This window comes from Pan troglodytes, chromosome 3, assembly GCF_028858775.2.
Source record: "Pan troglodytes isolate AG18354 chromosome 3, NHGRI_mPanTro3-v2.0_pri, whole genome shotgun sequence".
Classification (NCBI taxonomy): Eukaryota; Metazoa; Chordata; class Mammalia; order Primates; family Hominidae; genus Pan; species Pan troglodytes.
In genome coordinates, this window is record NC_072401.2 from 122,920,373 (window position 1) to 122,930,115 (window position 9,743).

Here is a 9,743-nt window from a genome sequence, read left to right on the forward strand (position 1 = left end):
CTGCAATAAACATACGTATGCATGTATCTTTATAGTAGAATGATTTATATTCCTTTGGGTATATACCGAGTAATGGGATTGCTGAGTCAAATGGTATTTCTGGTTCTAGATCCTTGAGGAATCACCACACTGTCTTCCACAATGGTTGAACTAATTTACATTCCCACCAACAGTGTAAAAATGTTCCTATTTCTCCACAGCCTCAACAGCATCTATTGTTTCTTGACTTTTTAATAACCCCTATTTTGACTGGCATGAGACAGTATCTTATTGTGGTTTTGATTTGCATTTCTCTAATTATCAGTAATGTAGAACTTTTTTTCATATGTTTGTTGGTCGCATAAATGTCTTCTTTTGAGAAATGTCTGTTCATATACTTTGCCCACTTTTTGATGGGTTTGTTTGTTTTTTTCTTGTGAATTTGTTTAAGTTCCATGCAGATTCTGGATATTAGACCTTTGTCAGATGGGTAGATTGCAAAAATTTTCTCCCATTCTGTAGGTTGTCTGTTCACTCTGATAATGGTTTCTTTTGCTGTGCAGAAGCTCTTTAGTTTAATTATACCCCATTTGTCAATTTTAGCTTTTGTTGCAATTGCTTTTGGTGTTTTTGTCATGAAGTTGTTGACCATGCCTATGTCCTGAATGATATTGCCTAGGTTTTCTTCTAGGGTTTTTATCGTTTTGGGTTTTACACATAAATCTTTAATTCATCTTGAGTTAATTTTTTATAAGGTGTAAGGAAGGGGTCCAGTTCCAGTTTTCTGCATATGGCTAGCCAGTTTTCTCAGAACCATTTATTAGATAGGGAATCCTTTCCCCATTGCTTGTTTTTGTCAGGTTTGTTGAAGATCAGATGGTTGTAGATGTGTGGTGTTATTTCTGAGGTCTCTGTTCTGTTCCATTGGTCTATATGGCAAGAGGACCCTTTAAACTTTATAAGTTTACATATACAATGTGTGTGTATGTCAACATACATGTGCATGAAGTGTGTAGGAAACATGGTGGAGTGGCCCCTTTATTCTTGTTATATGTGGATATATGTATACCCACAGTATATATCTGTATATATTAGTATATACACAGCATATATATGAATATATGTATATTCACACACGTAGTATATATATGGCATTTCATTGAAATGTCTTAAGACTGACACATTTTAGGACTATTATCTTGGCTTTTCTCTTTAATCTATCTCAGTGTTTCTTGATTAGGGCAAATTTTTAAATGTCTCTGAACATTTTTGGTTGTCACAACTGGGGACGGGATGGGGAAAGGTGTTACCGGCATCCTACAATGCACAGGACAGCTCCGGCAAGAAAAAATTATCCAGTCCAAATAGTCAATTATGCGGAGGCTGAGAAACCCTGCTTATCTGCTTAGGAAGCCAGGTTCCTCCATCAAACTATCACCAAAGCCCAGAGAAAGGGTGCCGGAACCAAACCAAAGGCACAGGCATTTCAATTTCAGAGGAATTAGCACTGAGGCTGATGACCTTGTTCTTGCTTCACAACCTGACAGAAGCCTGCTCTGTGTTATCTAGGTAAAGAGACACCACAGAGATTACATAAAAAGCAGGCGGCTCAGGGGCCTAAGAACGGATGGTATCCATTAAAAATCAATTCACTAATAGTTTACCTAATAAACAGAACCACCAGGCTAAGTTTTAAAGGCCCTTCCTGCTTCTGCAGAGTGAAACAAGGGCAAACAGTTAATATATTTTTCTGTGTGCTTCTGTCTTTATTCTGTTTACTTAATAGCAATAACAACAACCATTGCCATTGCTGAGCACTCACTAGATATCAAGCACCACGCTAACTGCTTTCCGTGAATTATATCATGGAACCTTCCCCATTATGATATTATTTCCAGGGCGTATATTTTCCCCTGCTGGAGACTCATCCTTATTATGAGAGAAAACACTGAAGCGGTTCCACAAAAGAAGCAGTTACACCACTTACGAAACAACGCATGGTTATCAAAACCAGAGAAAATGTAGCCATCAAACAAGCAGATTTCACTAAGCACTAAGGTCCTCCATCTGTCAGGTTTGGTGCTATTTTCTAAGAAGGTCTTACCCTCAAGGAGGATAATAATAATATTATTTTGTAATAAAAAATAAAACTTAGCTTCTACTTTTTACTAACATTCACATTTAGATACCCATATATGGATAGCTTTAGATCCCCTGTCTCCCTTACTGATTGTATATTATATTCCAGACAAGAAAAGTATTATCCTTTAAACAAAGCTACTATGTTTCAGAACTTGGCTTAACCTGGTCTCAGTGCCAGGGTTCAGGCCAATTAACTAGAGGGCCAGGTGGGAGTCTACTTGTGGGAGCTGCCTTGTTTAAGAACTTAGATTTGGATGGAAACAGACCAGAGTGGGAAGAACTACTGAGGACTGCATGATGCCTGTTCTCAAGCTCCGCTTTGCAGTGATTTTCCAGTGCTTTTGTCCTTGACTCCAATAAGACTTGTTTTTCTTGCCCCCAGGAAAAGTTTCACAAAACACTATTTATACTTTCTCTGTGTGACGCACTCGTATTTTCTGTTCTGATTCTATTTTATTCCATTAAATTTTCTCTAATGCTAGTGTTGAATTAGTGGGTGACCGTATGTGCTGGTTTGCCCAGCACAGTCCTAGTTGATGCTGTTATCCCCTACAATTATTAATGACTCTCCCTTTCAGCCGTTAAATTGATTTCATACTGCATTGCTCAGGTTTGGAAAAATTCTGCTGTGGAAAAAGAAGCTTCAAGCAGCAGGTGAAAAAACTGTTTTCACAAGGAGGGAAGAGGCCCAGGACCCTGTAGAGCTGCCTCAGGGCCAAAGAAACAGCGCTGTGAGGGATTCACATTTTCTGAATCACAGTCTGTGCCTTTGTCAGGGTACTCAGGCAGCTGTGAGATGTCACCCCCAAGTGGTTTCTCAGGGGGTCATGGAGCAGGGTCCCTTTTCTCCCATAGACCACAGATGTGAAAGAGAAGGATCTATGTTTCAATCCATTGACTCACCGAGATGCATGGAGCTTGCTAAGGAATTTGGGATTCCTATACTGCAGTATGCAGGTTACAGCAGTAACCTAGGAACATCGAATTATTTCTGACAATGTTTAAACTCACGGTTTAAAGAAATTAATTACAATTAATTTTCATAAATATCTGTGTGACCAGGCCAGCCGAGATAGCTCACACCTGTAATCCCAGCACTTTGGTGAGCTGAAGTGGGCTGATCACTTGTGGTCACAAGTTCAAGACCAGCCTGGTCAAAATGGTGAAACTCCGTCTCTACTAAAAATACAAAAATTAGCCAGGCATGGTGGCACATGCCTATGTTTGCAGCTACTCAAGAGGCTGAGGCAGGAGGATCACTTGAACCCGGCAGCTGGAGGTTGCAGTGAGCCAAGATTGTGCCACTGCACTCCAGTCTGGGCCACACAGCGAGACTCTGTCTCAAGAAAATAAAATAAATCTGTGTAACCAAAATATGCTAGAAATAAATGATAGTTACTTAACAATGTCGCTTATTCATAGTGAGATTTTCAAAAGTAAAAAAACAAAAATTTTTGTTTTCTTTAAAAAGAAATTTGCTCAGAGGTACAAAATTTTCAGTAGCTTTTCCGTGAATAACATTTAAATTTGAAATGAACAGATTAAACATTTTAAAAACATTTTTCCTGTGGAAAAGGAAAATTTTAATTACTTTAAACTGCTTTGGATATTCATTTACTTAAATCCTTCTCCATATTTCTCCGATCTTAAAATATGTTTGAGATGAGCAAAATCACATAGAATTTGTTAAAGATACTGCAATTCAGGAGGAAGTATTTGAAAAGAGGACTGACCCATATTCTCTTCAAATATTTTATTCTTACTTTTTTTTAAAACAAAGAAGGGTAGTTTTTTACTACATTTTAAAAAAATGATTGCTATGATTTGAGTGTCCCCTCCAAAACTCATGTTGAAACTTAATCCCCAAAGTGGCAATATTGAAAGTTGGGGCCATTAAGAGGTGATTGAATCATAAGGGCTTTGCCCTCATGGATGGATTATCAGGGATGGGGAACTAGTGGCTTTATAAGAAGAGGAAAGACCTGAGTTAGCATGTTAGCATGCTCAGCCCCCTTACCATGTGATGCCCCGTGCTGCCTCAAGACTCTGCAGAGAGTCCCCACCAGCAAGAAGGCCCTCACCAGATGCAGCCCCTCAACCTTGGACTTCTCAGCCTCCAGAACTTCAAGAAATAAATTTCCTTCTTTATAAATTACCCAACTTCAAGAAATAAATTTCCTTCTTTATAAATTACCCAGCTTCAAGTATTCTAAGCAACAGAAAACAGACTAGTGCAATGATTTTCACATTTCTACTTGAAGTGACTAATAGCAAAATATTTCAATCTTTTTGTCTTTCAAAAATAATTATGTTTTATAATTCCTAGTGACACTTCCCTCTCTTCAAGTCTCATTTAAGAAAACTGAAAAGTATTCAGGTTCTCAAAGTCAATTGGTAATAAATGGAATTTGCAGGGTTTTTTTCTTTGCTGCTGCCTCTGAGCATGGCTTCAGCAGTGCCACATCATGAATCCAGCAATGTATAGCAATGTATATTCACACATTCTTCTCATGTACTGTGCTAGGCTGTGGAGCTTAAGGCAACAGACAGCTTCTCGCTTTTTTTAGCTTTCCAGGCAAGAGCCCAAAACAACTTGTTAAAATAGGTGTTTTAAGAAAGATAGAAATGAAAGAACTATAACCATGATAGAATGCTTTGAAATGTATTCTATCCCAGTAGTCCCTCCTCTAGAATACCAGACTGTCCTTGCAAATGATAAGCTGGAACTTTATTGTCCAAATTCAGGGGGCTGCAAGGGTGGGTGTTCTCTAATACTCCACTGGCATCAGTTTAAATGTTGATGAATGTGGATCTGATTCAAACAGCCCAGGGAAGCAACTCTTGTAAAAATTTCTAAGACCTTATGCCAGGCTACCTCATTCCTTCTGTGTCTCTTCTTTAAGCACTTCTTTCACTTGGCTTCCAGGATAGCTCTCTGGCCTGCTTTATTCCCACCTCTCTGACCTCCTGCCTCACCTCTTTTGCTGGGTCCTCTCCATTTGCTCACACTCTGAATGTTGCAGTGCATTAGGGTTAGTCCTTGGCATCTTTTTTCCCCTTCCCATACTCACTTTTTAGGTTATCTCATTTATTCTCACCACCCTCACTTGCTAAGCAGTCTCATTCATTCTCATGGCTTCAAATGCCATCTATATGTTAATGACTCCCAAATGTAGAATTCTGAACTCAAGCTTAATGCTTCCACAACTGAGTTTCTATTATTGCTTCCACCCCTAGTCTGCTCCTTTTATTGTCTTCTCCATCCAATTGATGGCAACCTCAACTTCCCAGTGGCTCAGGCCAGAAACCTTGGAGTCATCTTTGACACCTCTCTTCCTTTCACATTCTGCATCAGCAAATGTGATTGTCTCTGCCTCAAAATGTAGCTGAGGGTAGGGTATGGTGGCTCACGCCTGTAATCCCAGCACTTTGGGAGGCCGAGGCGGGCAGATCCCTTGAGGTTAGGAGTTTGAGACAAGCCTGGCCAACATGGTGAAACTCTATCTCTACTACAAATACAAAAATTAGCCGGGCATGGAGGTGGGCACTTGTGGTTTCAGCTACTTGCAAGGCTGAGGCAGGAGAGTCACTTGAACCCAGAAGGCAGAGGTTGTAGTGAGCTGAGATCATGCACTGCACTCCAGCCTGGGTGACAGAGCAAGACTCCATATTAAAAGAAAAAAAATCTAACCAGAATTTGACTTACCCAGTACTGCCACATTATACAATTCCAAGAGGCCCCTCTGACATTAAACATATAGTAAGTGATACCTCTGGAAGTTCTGGATTTGTGAGTCTCACCACCTCCACTATCACCATCTTAGTTCAACCATCATCATCTCTTGCCTCATTGTGCAGCAGCCTCACAACTTGTATATCAACTTCCTCCTTCCCTATTCAGTGTATCCTCAACATAATGCCATCAAGATTCTGTTAAAGCACAAGTCCTATCATATCACTTCTCTCCTCAAAACTTTCCAATGGATTCTCAATTCAGAGTAAAAGCAAACATTTTACAGTGACCTCTAAGACCCTACTTGATATGGTTGTCTGTCACCAACCTGATCTCATCTTCTACGAGTACTCTGCCCTTCCCTCACTCCATCCTTGGCATACTGAACACTTCGCTATTCATCAAACATGCCAGGAACCGCAGGGTCTTTGCACTTTCTGTTCACCTTGCCTGGAATGATCTTACCCCAGATTTCTCTCTCTTTGTTAGGTCTTTATTCTAATGTCACCTTCTGAATGAGGCCAGCCCTGGCCACCCTATCTAAAATTTTAATCATTCTCCCCTGTACTTCCTATGCTCTTCCCTGCTTTATATGTTCTCATTAGCACATTTCACTACCTAAAGCAGTGGGAAGATACAGCATCATCCTCCAGAATGCAGTAAACACTCTCCACCTAATGAATTTGATATGGTGCTGTGTCCCCAGGAGGCAGAATACACAGGTCCTGGAATCAAGGGGTGGAAGGAGAAATGACCCTGTTTATGCTCATTCCCAGTAATCCACTTGCAGAATTTGTGGATATGCCCATGATACTGTGATGTCATTAAATAGCTAAGACGTGCTTTTACAAAAGAAGTTTAGATTTGATTTTGCGAAGCATTTTCACCCGTTAAAATCACAAGTGACCTGTATGGAGGTGGATTTGTTCATAATCACATTGGATATTTTCTCTGGACAGTTCTTTCCAATCCCAATACTCCCACCTGGTGGCCATAAAAGCTTAGATGCTGAATAAAGAGTTCAGATCAGGCTGATAGTGTGTTCCCCAAATTCAGGCTGCAGAGTCCTCTGGTCACAAGCCCTTAGCCTTGGATTCAAGGGCCCAAGGCTGGGGGCTAATAGGGAACACCATGGGCTGTGGGTGCAAAGTGTGAAAAGAAAGGGAGTTGTAGGGAAAATGATGTCGGCATAATAGCACCTTCCTCAGAGCTGTGGTCAGGCTTCAGTGAGCTAAATTCACATCAACATAGGGCCTGCTATGTGGTAGACATCTAATATAATTACACGCTTTTATTATCATTAATCCAAGATGAATGGGCATGCCAGTGGACACAATCAAAAGACTACCCAAGAACCTGTTTTTAAGGAGAATAAGGAGAATTGTGATGTTTGAGCACAGATCTGAGAGGTGAGATGAATATCCAAAGGCAGATTCCCTCTTCTAGTACAGATGTTTCACGTAAGAAAATAAACAGGCTGGGTGTGGTGGTGCACGCCTGTAATCCCAACACTTTGGGAGGCTGAGGCAGGTGGATCATGAGGTCAGGAGATCAAGACCATGCTGGCTAACATGGTGAAACCCCATCTCTACTAAAAATACAAAAAATTAGCCAGATGTGGTGGCACACACCTGTAGTAGTCCCAGCTACTTGGGAGGCTGAGGCAGGAGAATCGCTTGAACCCGGGAGGTGGAGGTTGCAGTGAGCCGAGATCGCGCCACTGCACTCCAACCTGGGCAACAGAGCGAGACTCGTCTCAAAAAAAAAAAAAAAAAAGGAAAAAAAAAAGAAAATAATCAGTGAGGCTATGAAGCTAATGCAATTTAACAAATATGGAGAGCAGCTCAGATCTTGTTATACGTCATAAAATTCCTACAAGAGAAAGAATCCAGTTTGGATTATAGCTTTGAAAAAAATTTATCATAATTCAGAGACTCTCTACACAGAAGAAAACGTGTAAGTATAATGAATGTGAAAAACATTTCAATTCCATCTCACCCTTTACTGTCCATCACAGAACACACGCTGGAGAAGGCAGATGTGCGGTGACCCCAGAAACATCCTCGCCAGGGCTCTGCTTTGCCTCATGTCAGCAGCCTTGCTGGGCAGAAATCTCATACACATAATGAATGTGGAACCCTCCAGGCCCCATGAACATCAGAGGGCTCGCGCTGGAAATATTTAGATCCTGGCATTGCTTCTCTCTCCTCTCAACTACTCAGATGCTCGTTATCTCTGTGTTCATAGATTTTTGGCTCTTGATTATGTTTTAGTTAGGTCAAAAAGTCTGCTGACATTGATCAAATCCTACTACTACTACTAACTTTTAATGGTTCATCTGAGCCTACTGAATATAGTCAGAACTCTCCAAAATGTCTCTGTGTGCATTCTGAAATTCTGAGCAGGAGGCTGAAGGACCTCAGGGCATGGGGTGTGTTTTCATCTTTCATTCCAAGAGAAGTCTGTGACTTTGCAAGATTAAAGAGGATGTGAGAAGTAACCAGCCGGCTTTCTTTATGGATAGGGGTGAATTTGGATTTCTGGAACAGTGGACTCTTGTGGAGGCTGGACTATTTTTGCATAAGCTGGAAAGAATACATTCGGCAGAAAAGTGCCAACCTGACATTTGCAGGGAAGGAAAAAATGCCCAGATACAACTGTACACATATGAAGAATACCAGGAATCACATGGGAAGAACAATAGCATAGGAGCAGACTAATAAGTCTTGGCAGAAACAAGGAAGTGGATTAGGAACAATACCATGACTTCAGATATCTATATAGATTATCAAAGTAAAGGTTAATTCATAATACATCTAATGAATTTAAAATTTTAGCAAAAGGAGAGGAATACTGTGTCAAACAAAAGAAGATATTGTGAAATGGGACAAAAAAGTAAGAATGCAGTGATGAAGACTACTTTACCTAGCAGAAACACTAGGTAACATGATCAGTAACTATACATCACATATGGTCACATATGTTCAAGGTGTTTCTCAAGTATTATTATCTGCCTTTTCAGATGGGGAAACTGAGGCACAGAGAGGCAGTCACGTGATCAATCTAGGATTTAAATGCAACAGCCTGGCTCCAGTGTCTAAGCACTGCCTCTCTAATAGAGTAGAGCTAGCCAACAGAGAGTGAGAGAAATTCATATACTAGAGAATGGAATCAATCATTGTGAGATCATTTCAGTTGCAAATAAAATGAGAGAAAAAAAGTGAAATTCATGTAAGACAGGCATCCTGGGCAGGCATTAGATAAAATAATGCAGTTTAATTTAGAGAAATAGCTGGCACAGAGACAAAATGTAGTACTGATTGATTATTTCAGCTGTTAGAAAATCTGTTGTCCAAATGTCCTCCCTTCCTCTGTGTGGGTTCTGAGAAGCCACAGCTGGTGAAGGCAGTTTTGCGTCAAAGCTGCAAGGAATGTGGAGGAATCATGGAGAACAGGGTGAGAACCACAAGTTTAGGGGCTGGCTGGCAAATGGTCCTCTTTTCAAAAAGCAGACAGAGTGGGCTGGGGTGAGGAGAGGAGTCTGGAAATTATGAAAGAACAAGTTTAATGTCAATCCATATCAAAATTCTATGTTTAAAAATACAGTCTGTGAGCATTTAGAAGTGCAGCCATCTGAAAACCGCTAAGTCGTACTTTGTATTTTGTAGGAGTGGAGATCAAATTCCAAATGTAGGCCAATCATTTCCAGTTCCTTCACAGTAGATAAGACTGGCTAAAATCTACTGTGCCCACCAGGTTAGAAAGTACATGCCTATCTCAGCATGCCTGTTTGTGTTGGCAATAGGGAATCTGGAATCAGTGACTTGCTGTCACTGACCAGACACCCAGTGAGCCCACAGTAAAATTCTGATTTACAGCCTATTTCTAT